The following is an 18,262-nucleotide window of genomic DNA, read 5'->3' as shown; positions in this document are numbered from 1 at the left end:
TTTATTTCTAAGTTGCTTTCATTGTATTTTTATTTTTAATTTTTAAAAAGTTTTTAATCTTGTCTTTTATACCTTTATTTTATTTACTTATTTTTATGTGGTGCTGAGAATCAAACCCAGTGCCTCACATGTGCTAGGTAAAGACACCTACCAAAAAACTGTTACAGTTGATAAATCAATTCAGTAAAGTTGCAGGATAACAAAATCAATATGTAAAATCAGTTACATTGGAATATCGAACTCAGGGCCTTGTGCTTGCTAGGCAAGCACTCTACCAACTGAGTTATATCCCCAGCCCCCAAGTTTTTTCTTGTTAAGAGCAAAGCTGTTTGTAGCTTTCTATTTCCCAAGAAGAACCAGAAGTCTTAACTCATTTCCTGTCATATCCTCCAGAACAATTAGCATAAAGACTGATAAAATGAGTGACACCACATTAAAAAGAGGAGGAAATTGAAGAAAAATTTAGTGATTTGCATCAGCTAGTTAGGAGAACTTCAATGGGCATCCAGATCTGTGAATCTGGCTTCCAAGACATGACACTGATGAACCTTTTCTGTCATTTATGAGGCCCTTAGTCCTCAGGGAGGATTGACCAATGCATATTGCTCACGACTGTACCTTTTTGCTCCCTATTCTCACTCACCATAACTTTTTAAAAACTATTTCCTCTAATAAATTGCTTATTATTTTAATTATTTTATCATATAGGGTATATAAGTGTGAAATATTATTATTATTCCAAGGTTTCAAGTGAACAGATTAAAGTTCAGAGAGGTTAAGTCATGTGACAAATACTGGGAAGCAGTAATTAGAATTTAAATTTATACAACTTTATCTGATAAGAGTTCTTTGGTGACAAATAAGAGAAACCGGATCAAAACTGGTTTAAACAGTAAGAAAATACATTTCTCGCTTAAGAGGAACTCCAGGCTTTAAGTTCTGTTGATATTATGGTTCATTGGTGACATTAAGCAGTCAGTGTTCAGAGGGAGGACGGAGCACTTGTGTAACAGCTGGACATTTGGTTCCCTACTGTTTGCACTTTAAAGACTTCTACAACCAATAGCTTTATGTATATAAATTTTGCGTCTGTTCAATTATTTCCATAAGATAAAATTTTAAGACTGGTATAGATATCAAACATCTGAAAATCTCTAATTTTCTTGATGAATTTTGTCATAATGCTTTTGAAACGAACAAGCAGGAAGCAGACTCTCTTTCTTAGGATTCTCTTCTGTCAAACTTTGTGCCCCCCTCAGTCTCAATTACAGATCCCCTGACCCTAAGGATAAAACTGGTCAGTAGTCCTCCTGGGATGACACTCCTGTCTCATTTCACAGAGATATGAAATGAAGGTGGGGCAGTGGTTCCCTAGAGACGGGTGTGTGTAAGGATTGTTATGGGTCTTAATTGTTCGACAAGACTGAGAGAGAGAGAGAGAGAGAGGGGGAGAGAGAGAGAGAGAGAGAGAGAGAGAGAGAGAGAGAGAGAGAGAGAGATAAACTGATGGAATTAATTAGGGCTACATGAACGGAATGAATAGGTGGAGGTATAGATGGTTGACGGAATGACTAGAAGACCAGGTGCCGGTGAAGACAGGAGGTGACACTCTTGGAAGATACGTAAAGTGGAAAGGGGCTGCTGAGGATCAGTTGCCCTGCTGAGGCAGAGAACTCTGGCTTGGAAACTAATCAGGAATTTGTTTGGATTTCGGAATAAGAAAAGGCAATCTTTTCTTGAACTTGGGATCTGAGAAAGAATATCCAAGGGTTCCATTATTCACAGGCTCTGGGAGCTGAGCCTGAAGTGTGTGTGGTTGTAAGATGTGAGTAAGGTGTGTGGCCGTGCAGTGGGTGTAGGTGTGACGTGTGTGTAGTTTAAATGTGATGGATCTGTAGGTGTTTGCTGTACATTTGATGGACGGTTGTATGGAAAGTGGGTGTCTACAAGCTCTCCTCTGGACTGATTTTTCTCTAGTCTGCTGAACAGCTTCCATCTGGGGGTGTCTGGAAATGTTTCATTTCTCTGTTGGCTCCTGTTCCTTGGATCCAATGTCTTTATTATTCTTAACTTACTCTTGTTTTGGGTGTTGGGTGTTCCATATGCTACTGGGTGGTGCATGGGAAATGTAATCTTTTGTACTTTGCATATCTGAAAAGAATCTTCATTCTACCCTGTATTTGACTGAGAGTTGGCTTGGATAGTAGTCTAGATGGAATGAATATCCAGAATTTCCAAGGTGTTGTTCCATTGTCTTTAAGTTTCCAATGTCTGAGTTCTTACATAGGCATCTCCTGCTTACAATCAATAATGCGTTTGTGAAAATGAGACAGTCTGCATGAGTATGCTAACTGGGAACCTATTTCTCATCAATTTAAACAGAAAAATATATAATAGGTGTCCTCTCTAGACCTCTAATCAACTGCCTAAGACATAATAAACATAGTAAAATGTTATCCATAAATAACAAACCATCATGTTAGGATTTAAAATGCTTAAAACATTTCCCCCAATCACCAGTTAACATGGGTGTGGATGAACAGAGGCTTTGTATCTAACAACAGCCTTTCTTCCAACCAGTGACATGCCATGGGCACACTCCTTTGTATGACAACTATTTCAGATCACCTCTCTGTGTATTTAGAATGCGATCCAGGACCTGTACCACACAGCATTTTTGTTAAAACGCTGGAATGTAAATGCTGGAATGTAAAATTTTGGAATGTAAGCATACAGTTTTCTTATATAAACTCCAGCTGTGAATGGTGCACACTTAGGGATATTTCTAACGCTTTACTTTAAACACCTTAAGATGCATTTTATCAGAGACCAAGAGTCTTTTTTGTACCCTTTCAGTTTAGAAACTGTTGGAAAGTTCTCTTGGGGGTGGGGAAAAGAGAGAGAGATTCTAATTTTGAGACTGCTGCATAAAAATAGATCTTAAGGTGTTCAGAGGAGGAGTTCTTAGAAATTACTTTCTACTTGGAAATAGCCTTCTAAGCCTAAATTTCAAAGTACTGTATTGAAGCAAAACTATTTATAATGGTGCAAAATTTTTTGAAATTTCTTTTTAAAGTTTGAACATATGGACGTGATGTAGCAGATAGATTGGATGCTTGGGACAAACTGATGGCAAAAATGTATGTAGATTTTACTGTTTCCAACCATGATTTCTAGTTATACTGAGTAGAATAGCAGCAACCTCCAGCCAAGTTTCTTTTAAAGGCCTGAAACTTTCCTCTATTACTAAACTAAAAAAACAATGTTTAATGGCCACTGATCGTTGACCTATAGTCTTTAAAATGACCGACTTTGATCTGTGATGATTTTAGCCCACCAAGGCCCTGGCAGGGTGTGTCTGCTCCAAAGAGAATTTTCTCTTTTTATTTAGTAATGATGTCAAACCTGAGACCAAAAAAAGGCTACTGATTTGAACACAATCCATTTTATGTCTATGCCTTAAAATTTTTATGCTAAAAATTATAAAAAGACAAGACAGAGAAGGTGGTAGTGAATCCCCATCAAGCCATGACTCAAGTTCTGCTGCTGCTGCAGGATTTTAACACCACTGTGCAGTTTCAAGGTCATTCAGTTCCCCATATCTGGAAACCAGGGGTGGTTTCAGAAACTCTAAAATCGACATATATTTTTGCTCATCATATTTGTCCCAAGCATCCAATATCTGGCCAGATCACATCCATCTGTTCATTTTGTTTTAAATAGAAGCTTCTTTTTTTTTGTGCCTTTACAAACAAAGTCTCATCTCTCAATAATGCATTTAAGTTTTGTGCTTCCAAGGATATTTTCAAGTGTAAGGCAATTTCTGAGAAATCATCCTTTGAATATCTTAAAATCTATTTTGTAAATAGCAGTTTTAAGATCACAGAGTCCCTCCTTTCTTTCCAGTTCCGCCCCTCCCTCCCTCCCTTCTTTCCCTCTTCTGTTTTTCTTACCCTTTGCTTCTTCCTTCACTCCCCGCTTCCCTTCCTTCTTCTTCTCCACACTCCCCAAGAAGGTGTTGGCTGTCTAGGATAAGAACAGAGATTACTTTACAGACATTTAAATGGAATTACAAGGTAGAGTAGTTCTGAGCTCCACGATCATCCTCAGTCTCATAGGACACTTTTGCACATATTATTACAAAGAAGAAAAGAAAACTGCAGATGACTGTTTTTCATGCTTGAGGTATGATGTGGCAAGAGATGTATAGAAAATTATGACATTTTTTGGTTCTGGGTTCATACCCACGACTCTACTAGTGCTAAACTACACCCCCAGTCCCATGGCAATTTTCTTTGCTTCTTTTGTTTGATCTTTTACTTTTTATTGAATGTCCTTAAGTCCTATTTGACAACCGCTTCTAACCAAAGTTCCTTAATCTGTGAGTACTCTCCTTGAGTGTTTGACAGTTTCTAAAAAATAAAAAGAAAGGAGGTACTGGGGAACAAAATTAACCAAATTATATTCTGTGCACTTGCAAATATGTAACAATGAATCCAACTATTATGTATACTTGTAATTCACCAATAAGAAAAATTTAAAATGAAAACTCCTGTAGCAGGAGGTATTTGCTTAAGCCATTCCTTGGATGCAGTGATTCTCTTGCAGAATTTAAGTTCTTTTAAACTTGCTGCGTGGCATTGCAAGAACAGAACACACCACTAGAGGGTGCCACATACCTATGTTATCCGTGGACTATTGGCTCCATGCCTTGAGAACTTGGTCTCTTCTTTGTGTACCTGTGTTAAAAGTGTCCTAGGTTCACAGCCCCTATCCTTCATTCCACAGTTCCTATGTAAGGAAATTTCATATCATAATGATGTTGAAATGGAAGATGGAATGAATTTGGCTAGCTACCAATGCAGTCTGCTAGTGCTTAAGGTGAGGCTGTACATTGCTGGCATATGAGACATTTGTTTTTTTAAACCTGGATCATAAATTGTGTGTCTTACTGGGTTTGGGGGAAGGAAGGCAAAACTTCCAACGAGACTGATTCAGGTTGTGAAGGGAGCAGATCAGTACATCCTCCTGCCTGTTTTCTATATCTTCTAAGAAAGACATGCCTGGACTGGGCAGCTTGGGGTACCTTGTAGAGTATCACTTCCATCCAATAGCTGTATTCTCAGGGGCAGAGTCCTTGGAGAAGGGTAGTTCAGAGCTTCTGCTGATGAGAGTGTGGGGACTTTGGGCCACAAGTGGCTTCTGAACTTTCTAGGAGGCTTTAAAACCTAATTTCACATAGGAAAATGCACTGAAGTTGGGTTTCTTGGGACAAGACTTTCAAAATTTGCCAGGTCAATCTTCCCATCTGAGTCTCATTTCAGAGGCCAGATGAGGAGAGTATAGACTATTTCAGAAGAAAAGTAAAAAAATTTTTCAGGATGTTTCTGTTTAGAGTCTATTTGTTGGTGATTTCTTGTTGCCTATGACCATAGATGAGAGGAGACCAGGTTCTCTTCCCTGGTTGGATGGAACCAACTTCTACTCATGTGGCAAAACATTCTCTGATCACAGCTTCTTCATCTGGAATCCTTAGCAGGATACAGCATGTACCCATACATATGTTCACTTTTTGTTTGTGTCCTGGTTATTTTTTGGTGAGTAATAACCCATCCCAGCACTTAGTAGCTTACATGACATTTACTTGGTTCATGGTTCTGTGGGTTGTAAAATTTGGACTGGACTCATTTTGGTGGTCTTCCGTTGGTCTTTGATGAGCTCACATCGTCCCCAGTGGCTGCTGGTAAGCTGGGTAGTTCCGTATTGGAGTGCATGACTGAGATTATCCTGAGTCGTGATGATGAGGGCAATTAGGCCACATGTCTTCTATCATCCATTAGGCTAGTCCAGGCTTGTTTAGCTGGTCATTGGGAGAGCTTCAAGGGCACTAAGATTTTCATGCTCTGCTTGCCTTGTAACTGTTGGTGTCATGTTGTCTGAAGTGAGGTACGTGGCCAATCCCCAGAGTACTACTTCTAACAAATATATCATGACAAAAGTGATATGATGTCACATTTTTTTGGTACTGGAGATTGAACCCTGTTGTGGTTGGATGCTCATGTGTGAGACAATGCAAGAAGGTTTAGTGGAGAAGTAATTGGGTTATAAGAGTCTTAGCTCAATCAGTGAATCAATCGCTTGATGGGACCGAGTGGTAACTGAGGGCAGGTACAGTGTGACTGGAGGAGGTGGGTCATTGGGGGCATGGCTTTGGAGTATATATTTTGTATCTGGCAAGAGGAGTCTCTCTCTGCTTCCTGATCACCATGTGTGCTGCTTCCCTCTGCCACACTCTTCTGCCATGATGTTCTGTCTCATCTGGAGCCCCAGGGAATGGAGCCAACTGTCCATGGACCAAGACCTCTGAAACTGTGAGCCCTCAAATAAATGTTTCCTCAAATAAATGTTCTAACGTTGTTGTTGTCAGATCTTTCAGTCATGCAGTGAATAAGCTGACTAAAACAAACCCAGAAACTCAATATCACTGAGATACATCCTTCATTATTTTTATTTTTTATTTTGAAACAGGGTCTTGCTAAGTTGCTTAGGTTCTCCCTAAGTTGCTGAGGCTGGCTGGAAACTTGAGATACTCCTGCCTCAGCCTCCTAAGTCACTGGGGTTACAGGCATGTGCCAAGCATGATGTCACTTTTAACATTAGGTTATAAAAAAGAGTTCTGTATTGGGCATTGTTTTCATTTGTTTGCTCTGAGGAAAGCCAGCTGCCATGTTGTGAGCTGTCTATGGAGTGGCCCATGATGGTGACAGCCACTGAGGAACTTGAGCCTGCCAAAAGCCACTGGAGGAAACTCAGAAGTGAATTCCATGTGAGTTTTCAAACGAGACTGTGGCGCCAATTGATAGCTTGACTGCACACTCAAGAGAGACCTTGAACCAGAGGTGTCCAGTTATACTGAACCCAATTTGTTAATCCATAGAACTATGAGATAATAAATGTTTGCATTTAAAGTTACTAAGTTTTGGGAGTACTTTATATGCAGCAATAAATGATTAATAGGGCCATGTTTTCCATATCCTTAGGAATGCATTTAGATCCAGAAGTTCTGGGTTTGAATCCTGGTTTCCTGTGTGATCTTTGGTAACTCACTTAAACTGAGTGTCAATTTCTTTAGGAAAATGTGAATAATAACTTTTCCATCTACTTAACTGGATTATTGTTAAGACGAATGAGATTAGTGATGAAGAAGTGCTTTAGAAGCTGTAAATCATTCTACAACCATTACAGGTAATGGAAATGATGGCAGCATGACCACGAGCCTCAGCTGTGCCTAACGCCTAGGTGAGGGTACCTGGAAACACAGGCAAACCCTTTCTCATTTCTTTGACAGACAGACCACTCAAGACAGGAGCAAACCTAAGGCTGAGACAAGACAGCAGGCACCTCATTTGACAGCAGGACATCTGTCTCATGGTCTGTGGGGAGCCTGCACCTTGCCTGGTGGTTGAGGAGGACTAAGCTCCTGCATCCTGCCTCTTGGCCTGGTTACATGTGGATTAACTCTGGGGAGGGTACCCATGTTTCCATAGAAGGTGCCTTGGGGGGCTCTTATTTATTTTGGAACCATGCTATTTTTCTGACTAGGTCTTTTACTACCTGTTTAACTTGCTGATTCCTTAGAGTGTAGATGAAGGGGTTGAATGGGGGGGGGTGGTAATTGTATTAATTAAAGACACTCCTTTCTTGAGGTCACTCCCGCTTGCCTGGAGAGGGTTTGACATAGCACATGGTGACCACAACAATGGGGGAGGAACAGGTGGAGAAAGCCTTGTTCCTCTCCTGTACAGATGGGAGCTTGAGGACAGTGCTTCTGATCTGTACATGAGACAGGGCGATGGAGCACCAAGGTGCTGAGCAGCGCCATCGAGGTCAGGGTAAAACCCATCACCTCCAGTACTCTGGCCCCCTGCAGACCACCTCCAGGAGAGGCATGTAGTCACAGAAGAAGTGGTTGATGGGGGTGTCATAGAATGGAGGCTGACTGGTCAGGATGACAGGCTCGATGATGAGGAAGAGCCCTGCTGGCCAGCAGGTGAGGATGAGCGCGTGCATGGGGTAATGGAGGGGCTTGCAGGTGGCAACATACTGGCCGTGGACTATGTCTGTGAGGAGAAAGAGTTCTGTGGCCCCCAGGAAGATGTGGAAAAAGTTCTGGGTGATGCAGCCAGAAAAGCTGATGGTCTTGGTCCCTGTTGAGCAGCATCTTGGGCGTGATGACAGTTGGGAGCCAAATTTCTCAGCAGGACAGATTCTGGGTGAGGAAATACATGAGGGTCTGCAGCTGGGTGTCCAGCAAGCTCAGAGTGATGCTGATTAGGTTCCCAGAGTCAGTCATGAGGTAGGCAAGGAGTAGGAGCAGGGAAACTGTCCCCTGAAGCTCTTCAGTGTCTGTCAGGCCTTGCAGGAAGAACTCAATCACCAGGGTCTGGTCGGCCATTGGAGACCTCGGGTCCTATTCCAAAACGTGCAAACCTGGGCAAATGTGACCACCTGCAATGAGGATGAGGAAGGGAAATTTCCTCCTGATGCCCATAATCCCTTTAACTCTCAGCTGTCTACCCAGGGATTCAGGAAGCACAGCAGAAGCTTCTGGAGGCTTTTGTCTGACTGGAAAAGTCACTTTCGAAACGTTTAAGGAATTGCTGAATGTCAGTGACTTTTCTCTCTCTCTGATTTCTTCTCCTGCTTTTCTTTTTTTCCTCTGAGAAAGTCTTCAAAGAATTCTCAACCGCTCTCCCCAGCCCCCTTGAGAAGCAGAAAACTTATTCATCCTTTAAGGTTTGGCTTCCACTCTGAAGCCTTTCTTGTAAGCCCTGGGCTAAGTTAACGGCCTCCTCGTGGACACCATAGGGCACAGTTTGTACCTTGGCACTATTTCGACTAACCAACCAGCCCAAAGACGGCTTGGCCTCTGGGCATCTCTGCACCAACCTCGCCCTTTCCTCAGTGGAGGCGCTGGTCTTCTCAGATCTGTATTCACAGCAAAAATTCCTACCCGCTAAAGTGTCAATCACACTTGTAACATGTAATTTTGGAATAAGAAGCCATTTTCACTTACCTTGCCATTTGTTTATACTTAGGCTCATTAAAAACTGCCTGCAAAGCCCAACCATCCCACCAACCCTGCCTGACCTTCGTATCTGGACAGTAAATCACCTGAAGACAGGAATGTTCTCTCTTCTGTGCTCAGATCCCTTTCATATAGCTCCTGGGGTCAGATATACCATAGTTATCTATAGAAAAGGAACACCAGAGCCGGTCACAGTGGCACACTCTGGTAATCCCAGTGGCTCAGGAGACTGAGGCAGGAGGATTGTGAGTTCAAAGCCAGCCTCAGCAAAAGTGAGGTGCTAAGCAACTCAGTGAGACCCTGTCTCTAAATAAAAAGCAAAATAGGGCTGGGGATGTGGCTCAGGGGTCAAGTGCACCTGAGTTCAATCCTGGGTACCTCCCCAGACCAAAAAAAAAAAAAAAAAGAAACACCATAAGACTTATTGCTTCCATTTGTTTTTATTTTTTGGATGAGGAAGGTAAATATCAGAAAAATTAACTATTGGCCTAAGGCCATGGTGAGACTCTGAAAAATAACTTGAAGTCACTTGAATGATTTCTTGCCATGATCTGAGGTTCTCAGACTGAGGCTTTCAGACTTATTATTTCACTGAGTAGGAGGATTTTTCCCTGAGGAGACTATTGAATTCTAATGAGTGCTTTTCTCCCACCCTTTTTTGTTTGAGACCAATTGTCCAGGTACACCATTGCCCCTGTTACTGGTTTTCAAATGTGGGTGGCACCCATATAATGGGGTGTGCTCTCTGCTCCATTGGGTATGGGAGGGAGATATGAGAGCTTTTAGTTATTCTATGTTTCATAAAATCTAAGGCATGATCAAATGTGACCTGCGGTATTCTTTTGTGTGCAATTAGGAAAGAAAAAATGATGCCAACTAGACTCACTAGTAAAGCATGTTGCCTTAATCTTATGGTTCTCTATATAATAACAGCACAGGATCTCTGTGTGTAGTAGGTGATCAACATTTATTTAAAAAATTTAAACTTATTTTTTATATAACCTTAATCATAATTGACAAATAGTAATAGCACCAATTTATGGAGTATTTGGCAATATTTTGGTAGGTATACACATTATAGACTGATTATTTCAGTTGATTAGTATACAATATCATATCATCTGCTTTTTTCGTGGTGAGGACATTTAAAATCTACTTTTTAAAAAGCATATTTGAAATATACAGTACATTATTATTATTATGTACATATTATATACATACAAAACTGTGTAGCAGATCTGGATGACATTACTCCTGACTGAAACCTTACATCCTCTGATGAACGTCTCCCCACTCCCCTTTCTCATCTGCACCTGTCTCCCCCAACCTTTCCCACTGTTCTCCTCTTGCCTCCTGTGAGTTTGACATTTTTAGATCCCATGTGTAAGTGAGAACATTCAGTATTTGTCTCATTTATTTCACTTAGCAAAATGTCCTCCAGCTTCACCCAGGTTGTGAGAAGCAACAGAATTTCCTTTATTTTTTTTAAGGTAAGATTTCTATTGGTCACACATATGTCATTTTCTTTACCGGTACATCCACTGATAGATTGATTTCAAACGTTGGCTATTGTGAATAATACTGCAATTAACAGGCGAGTGCAGATACCTCTTTGACATCCTGATTTCATTTTCCTTTGTGTTTATGCCTGAAGTGAGGTTGCTAGAACATGTTGTAATTCAATTTTCAGTTTTTTGAGGAGTCTCCATATGTTCTCCATAATAGAAATGCTGATAATGGCTGTACACATTAACATTCCATCAATAGTGGGTTTTTGGTTGTTGTGTTTTGTTATTGAGTTGAATGAATTCCTTATACATTTGGCTATTAACCCTTTATTGGGTATATGGTGTGGAAATATTTTTTCTGATTTCGCAGGCTGACTTACTTTTTTTTTTTTTTTTTGCTACTGGGATTGAACCCTGGGGCACTCAACCACTAAGCCACATCTCCAGCCCTTTTTATATTTTTTATTTTGAGGCCAGGTCTTGCTAAATTGTTTAAGACCTTGCTAAGTTGCTGAGGCTGGCTTTGAACTTGTGATCCTCCTGCCTCAGCCTCCCAAGCCGCTGGGATTCTAGGTTTGTGCACCTGCAACCAGCTCAATTTATCAGTTTTTAATTGTTTCCTTTGCTCTGCAGAAACTTTTTAGTTTGCTGTAGTCTTACTTGTTTGTTGGTGCTTTGGTTGCTTGTGCTCTTGATGTCATATCAAAAAACTCAATGCCAAGATCAATGTCATGGAGATATTTCTCATGCTTTTTCTAAGAGTTTTATGTTTTTAGGTCTAATGTTTAAATCTTGAATCCATTTTTGTGCTGATTTTTGTGTATGGTATAAGATTAGAATCCAATTTCCTTTTTTTTTTTTTTTTGCATATGAATATATGGTTTCCGGAACCATGTGTTAAAGAGACTATCCTTTCCCCATTGTGCATTCTTGGGACCCTCGTGGAGGATTACTTGACTGTGTATGTGTGGGTTTATTTCTAAGCTCTGTTCTGTTCCATTTGCCTAATGTAGCTATTCCAGTACAAACTCTTTTGATTATGAAGGCTTTGTATGTAGTTTGAAATCAGGAAGCAGATGCTCGCCGGTTGTCTCCCGCTTCTCCTCCTCTTGAGGTGCTGGCTGTGTATCCAGGGCTGCGTGCATTCCAGGCAAGTGCTCGTGTATGGAGCAATATCCCAGCCCTGTTCTTGCTTCACCTTGTTTTGGCAATTTGAGGTCTTTTTTGGTCCCATATAAATTTTAGGATTATTTTTTTCTATTTATGTGAAAAATATCATTTGAATATGAATAGATACCGTATTGAATCTTTAGGTAGTATGAACATTTTAACGTGGTTAGTTCTTCCTATCAAAGAACACAGAATAACTTTCTCTTTATTTGTGTCTTTTTCAATGTCTTTCATCAATTTCTTGAAGTTTTCAGTGTATCGATGTTTCTCCTCCTCAGTTAAATGTACTTCTAAGTATTTTATTTATTTTTATCGACATACAAAAGTCAATTATATTTCTATACACTAATAATTTCAATTCTACACACTTATATTGTAAATGGGATTGCTTTCCTAGGTTTTCTTTCAGGTATTTAATGTTTGTGGCTAGAAATGTAATTGGTTTTTGTATGTTGATTTTTTAATCTTGCAATGTTATCAAATTTGTTTATTAATCCTGATAGTACTTTGATGGTCTTTAGATTTTCTAAATATAAGATTATGGTACAATATTATTTTTAATATTATAAAACAATGTGCTTTAAATAATGTTAAATAATGTTATACTACTTCACATGTTGTGTATGAATTTTACAACCCCGTTTTTCCATTTTTCCCTACTGGTTTTGTACTAGTGTTACTATATATATTATTTTACATGCTATTAACTCCTCACTGTAGGAGAATATTTTTGTTTTATAATTCAATGTCTTTCAAAAGTGATTAAAAATGAGATAATGTCGTTTATAGTCACTTTCATTTTTACCAATCCTAGCAATCTTCTGTGTGCGGATTCAAATTTCTGTTATGTTTGTTCTACTTGAAGAATTTCCTTTAAAATATCTGGTAGTGTAGAGTCCTTTTTTTTTTAAAAAAATAATACCACATTTATTAGAGTGACCGAAAAAAATCGGTTGCTGGAAGGATGCAAAAATGACTGGAACATATATTACACATGATTCAGTCACTTTGAAAATCAGAAGCCGTTTGACAATTTCTTATAAAGGTAAACTGGATGTGTCAGGTGACCCAGAAGTCTCACATCTCCTCAAAAGGCAAAGCTAATGTTTACACAAACACCTTTATGCAGATATGTAGATCAGCTTTACTTATAATCGCTACACACTGGAAACAAACCAAATGTCCTTCATCTGGTGAATGAATATACAAACTGTAATGTAGCCATATAGTGGAACACTATTTAGAAATAATTTTGGGAAAAAACTCAACAACTGTTAATACATACAAAGACATGGATGAATCTTGCTGGGTGTGGTGCTTCATGCTTGTAATCCCAGCAATTTGGGAGATTGAGGCAGGAGAATTGCAAGTTCAAAGTCAGCCTCAGCAACTTAGCAAGACACTCTCTCAAAATAAAATAAAAGGGCTGGGGATCTAGCTCAGTGGTTGAATGAGAAGTAGTATTCAGGATGCTTGAATCCTGGATCATTGAGTGACAAGAAATACAGCTTTTCTCTAGTCTGCCATCTTGTGGTTCTTCACATAGATTTTTTGATAAGATGTTTCCCCTCAGTTTTTGTTTGCTTCCAAACTATTTATTTAACTTTGATTTTTAAATTTGTTGTTTTTAGATATACATGACAGTAGATGGATATTGCAACCTATTCTAATTTGAATCCCATTCTTGTGGTTGTACATGATGTGGAGTTACACTGGTCGTGTATTCATATATAAGCATAGGAAAGTTATGTCTGGTTCATTCTATAGTCTTTCCTATTCCCTTCCCTTCATTCCCCTTTGTCTAATCCACTGAACTTCTATTTGTCCCTTCTCTACCCTCTCTTGTTATGGGTTAGCATCCATATATCAGAGAGAATATTTGGCCTTTGGTTTTTTGGGACTGGCTTATTTCACTGATCATGATATACTCCAGTTCCATCTATTTACTGGCAGATGCCATAATTTCATTCTTCTTTATGGTCTAGTAATATTCCATTCTGTATATAAACCACCATTTCTTTATCCATTCATCTGTTTAAGGGCACCTAGGTTGATTCCATAGCTTGGCTATTGTGAATTGAGCTGCTATAACATTGATGTGGCTGCATCACCATAGTATGCTGATTTTAGATCCTTTGGGTATAAGCTGAGGGGTGGGATAATTGGGTCAAATGGTGGTTCCATTCCAAGTTTTCTAAGGAATCTCCATACTTCTTTCCAGAGTGGTTGCACCAATTTGAAGTCCCACCAGCAGAATATGAGTGTGCCTTTCCCCCCACATCCTCACCAACATTTATTGTTACTTGTATTCTTGATAATTACCATTCTGAATGGAGTGAGATGGAATCTCAGTGCAGGTTTTTTTTTCGTTTTTTTTTTTTTTTTTTGCACCAGGGATTTAACTCAGGGGCACTCAACCACTGAGTCACATCCCCAGTCCTATTTTGTATTTTATTTAGAGACAGGGTCTCACTGAGTAGCTTGGTGCCTTGCCATTGCTGGGGCTGGCTTTGAACTCAGGATCCTCCTGCCTCAGCTTCCCAAGCCGCTGGGATTATAGGACATGTGTCACTGTGCCCAGCTCAGAGAAATTTGCATTTCTCTAATTGCTAGAGATGTTGAACATTTTTTCATATATTTCTTGACCATGCATATTTCTTCTGTTCAGTTCCTTTGCCCATTTATTGATTGGGTTATTTATTTTTTTTGATGTTCATTTTTTGAGTTCTCTGTATATCCTAGAGATTAAAGCTTTGTTACCTTAATTTTGAAAGATGTTTTCACTGGGTGTAGAATTCTGGGTTAAAAGACTCCCCCTAATAGTATTTAAAAGCTGCTAGTCCATTGTCTTTTGGCTTCTGTAATTTCTTTTGAGAAATATGCTACAATTATTGTATTTGTTCCTTTGTATGCAGTTTCTTTGAATGACTTTAAGATACATTTTTTATTCCTGATTTTCATCAGTTTGATTATATGTATCTGAGCAAGTGTGTACATGTGGTATTGATCCTGCTACCCTGCTTTGGGTTTTCTGGGTTTTGGGGTCTGAAATTATTGTTATGATTGGAAAATGGTCTGTTTCACTTCAAATATTTTTTCTCCTCATTTTTTTTAACAGAGGACAAATTTATTTTTGCATTCTTAAAAACATAATCCACACATAATAAAGTGTCCTGGATAGCATGGGACAAACCTGGTACTAAACCTTGTGAGGAATGAAATAAGCAGATTAGCCTTCCCTAAAGATGCCTAGAATCACTTGAGAGCCAAGGTTTCTATACATCAGGTTGGTACTATCTGAATAAATGTGAGCAAGTCCTAGGGGTGCACAAGATGCGTGACTGGGAAGCAGAAAGGAAAAAAAATAAATTAGATGTATCAATAAATATGTAAATTTATGATTGAGTATGTGTCTAAAAATATTGATACAATATATCAAGGATTTACTATGTCGCAGGCACTATGCTAAGCATTTTATACATATTGTCTCCATTAATTTTTATGACAACCTTATGGAGGAACATGGAAGAGACAACTAACTGTCCTGCTGCTACTTCCATAGTGAAGAGTTATTTATGGGAAATGCACCTTAGGAGGGACTACATTTTCTATCCACCCCTATGCAATTTAGTGGCTTAATGTGATCAGTACTCATGGTAGACTAAATAGTGGTCCCTAAAGTTATAAACATCCTAATCTGTGGAACCTATTAATTTTAATTTATATGGTGAAAGGGACTTTGTTAATGAAGAAAGTTAAGGATCTTGAGAGGTTGTCTTGGATTTATCCAGATGGGTCCTAAATGTAACCACAAGTGTCCCTTTAAGAGGGAGGCAATGGGATATTTGCTCACAGTGAAGGTAGTGTGATGATGAAGTCAGAGAGAGATTTGAAGATGCTGTTTCGGGCATTGAGGTTGGATGAAGGGGCTACAGTTCAAGGAATGTTAGGTACGCTGCACTTGAAGTTGAAAAGAACAAGGGGATTGATTCTCTTCTAGTGCCTCCAGGTAGGGAACATTTTTGGCATCTATGTTTCTGCTCAGAAAATATGCTTTGTATTCTCATTTTTAAAAATATATATTTTAGTTGTAGGTGGCACAATAGCTTTATTTTATTTTATGTGGTGCTGAGGATCAAACCCAGGACTTCACACATGCTAGGCAAGCACTCTACCACTGAGCTGCAACCCCAGCGCCCCCTCATTCTTGCTCTCTTCTTCTGGAACTCAGATTGCATATATTTTGCATGTTCGATAGTGTCCTATTACTCTGGAGTGGGCTGCTTTTTTGCCCCTTCTCTTTTTCATATTTCAATTTAATTTGGATCTAATTTTGTTTCATTGTTCTGTTCCCATAGTAGACTGGTGAGACTTTACAGACATTAATTTTATTACTGTTTATTTTAGTTCTATCATCCCATTACTCTCTAAAAAATAATTTCTTTCTGATGAAATTCCAAAGTGTTCATGCATGATGTCTACCCTGTTCACTAGATGTTTTTTTTAAAAATATTTTTAGTCGTAGATGGACACAATACCTTTATTTTATTTACTTATATTTACGTGGTGCTGAGGGTCTAACCCAGTGCCTCACACACGCTAGGCAAGTGCTTTACCACTGAGAAACTACCCCAGCCCAGCACTAGATCACTTATCATAGTCATCACAATCATTTTATAGTTCCTGTATGACGATTCGAATATCTGTCCTGAGTGGAGTTGTATTTAGTGCTTTATGTTTGCTGATGAGTTGTTTCCTTTTGATTTGTTTGTGTGTGGTGTAATATTTTATTTCATGTTGGATAGAAGTGTATAATTTCGAGTGAGCTAAATAGTATTTATACCAGGAAAAGGGCATACATTATCTCTTGTGATGTTGATTTTTGGTGGATTAAGTCTATGTAGTCAGGAATTAAGCTTAATTTAGTTCTTGATGTTGCTATGAATAATTTCAGTGACCAAAGTATTTAAAAATCCCTTAACGATGAGTTGGTATTATCGTGTGTGCAATATGGTGACTCAGTTGGTAAAGATTTCATGGTTGTTTTTTGAGACAAATGACTCAGTGGGTCGGGGAGAATGAAGTGGTAGGAGTAATGATGAAAAATACAAGGGAATAAAAGACTATGAAGTGTAGATGAATATTTGCTGCTAAGTTTTATCGATGCCCTGAAGAGGGATTTGGGAGTCTAAGGACTAGTAAGTAGCTAATTGTGAGAGCCGGAGGGACTTTGCTATAACTTTCAATGGAGGGATTTATCTCCTGTAGTGTAAGGACAGATGGAGTTGAGTGGCATGTTGATCTACTGGTTATGGTCATTGAGCCCCAGAAATCTGTGAATTCTTAGCAGGGTAGGTGTGTTATAAAGCTCAGGACCCCGATGGGGGAAACCTGGGATTGGAGCTACGGGAAAGGGACATCTGGATGGGTGTCTGAATATTTTCACATTTTTAGCCCCTATGAACAATTTGAATTGAGATCTGACTCACTCTTCCTTAGTAAGGGATAGCTGGAAGGGGTTTCAGAGGTTTATCCTATGCAAGAGAGCAGAGGCTTCCCTCAGGAGCTGTTCCCGCCTCCTTTGCTAGATGCTAGGCTGATATATTAGGGTGAAACCTCATGTAGTGTAGGTGAAAGAATTGTAATCACCAGACAACTTGTCCTGGCTGTAGTTAAATGTGTAGGCATTGCTTAGGGGTCAGGCACGTAAAACTGGCTGAGCTTGAATGTATGGACATGGGAGACTTTCTCAATATGTGGGATTTAACATCTGGGCAAGGGCCTCAGTTCATGGCTAGGGTGTCTCGTAGAGCCTGGGAGAAGCAGTGTCCAACAATCATTGATGTGTGAACACCTGGTTAGCCTGAAAGATGACAAAGGAATGAATGAAAATGTAAGATCATAAGACTCTTCAAATATTTGTTCAAGGGGAGGCCCTACATTCTCCAGGGACATGAGGACTAGGATTGTGAGAGGGGCACTAAGGTTCAATGGTGGCTCTAAGGCACGAAGGGTGATGGTGGGAGAAGTGGTCACAGAGCTGGGAATAATGAGGTCTGAAGTGTTAGCTGTCAGGTGTCTCCACTAAGCATAGAAGACAGGAGTCTACCATTCCCACAATGACTGGTAAGGTCAGAGGGGCACCAGGGAACCTTCAATACAGGGAGCTGTGGAGAGGGTTAATAGACTATGGTGTGGCATCCTTAATATTCCCCTAATTTTCTCAGAATCATCTGTAAATGTATCCTATAAACAACAGGCACAGCTTTTTCATACTCCAGTCTTAGTGGATTTTTATCATTGTCAACATTGCCTAAGATTTCTCTTTTCTGGGCCTCCTTTTCAATGGAGTCAAGATGATTCCACTTAACACCTTTCATTCTTATTTCAAATAAAGACAGCCAGAAATGTCCTTAAGGATACTCATGACACCTAATACTGTACCATAGGAAATACTTTCTGTAGGAGATGGCAGAACAAGGCCATCTTTAGAGTC

This window comes from Sciurus carolinensis, chromosome 4 (assembly GCF_902686445.1).
Source record: "Sciurus carolinensis chromosome 4, mSciCar1.2, whole genome shotgun sequence".
Taxonomy (NCBI): domain Eukaryota; kingdom Metazoa; phylum Chordata; class Mammalia; order Rodentia; family Sciuridae; genus Sciurus; species Sciurus carolinensis.
This window is presented reverse-complemented; position numbering follows the sequence as displayed.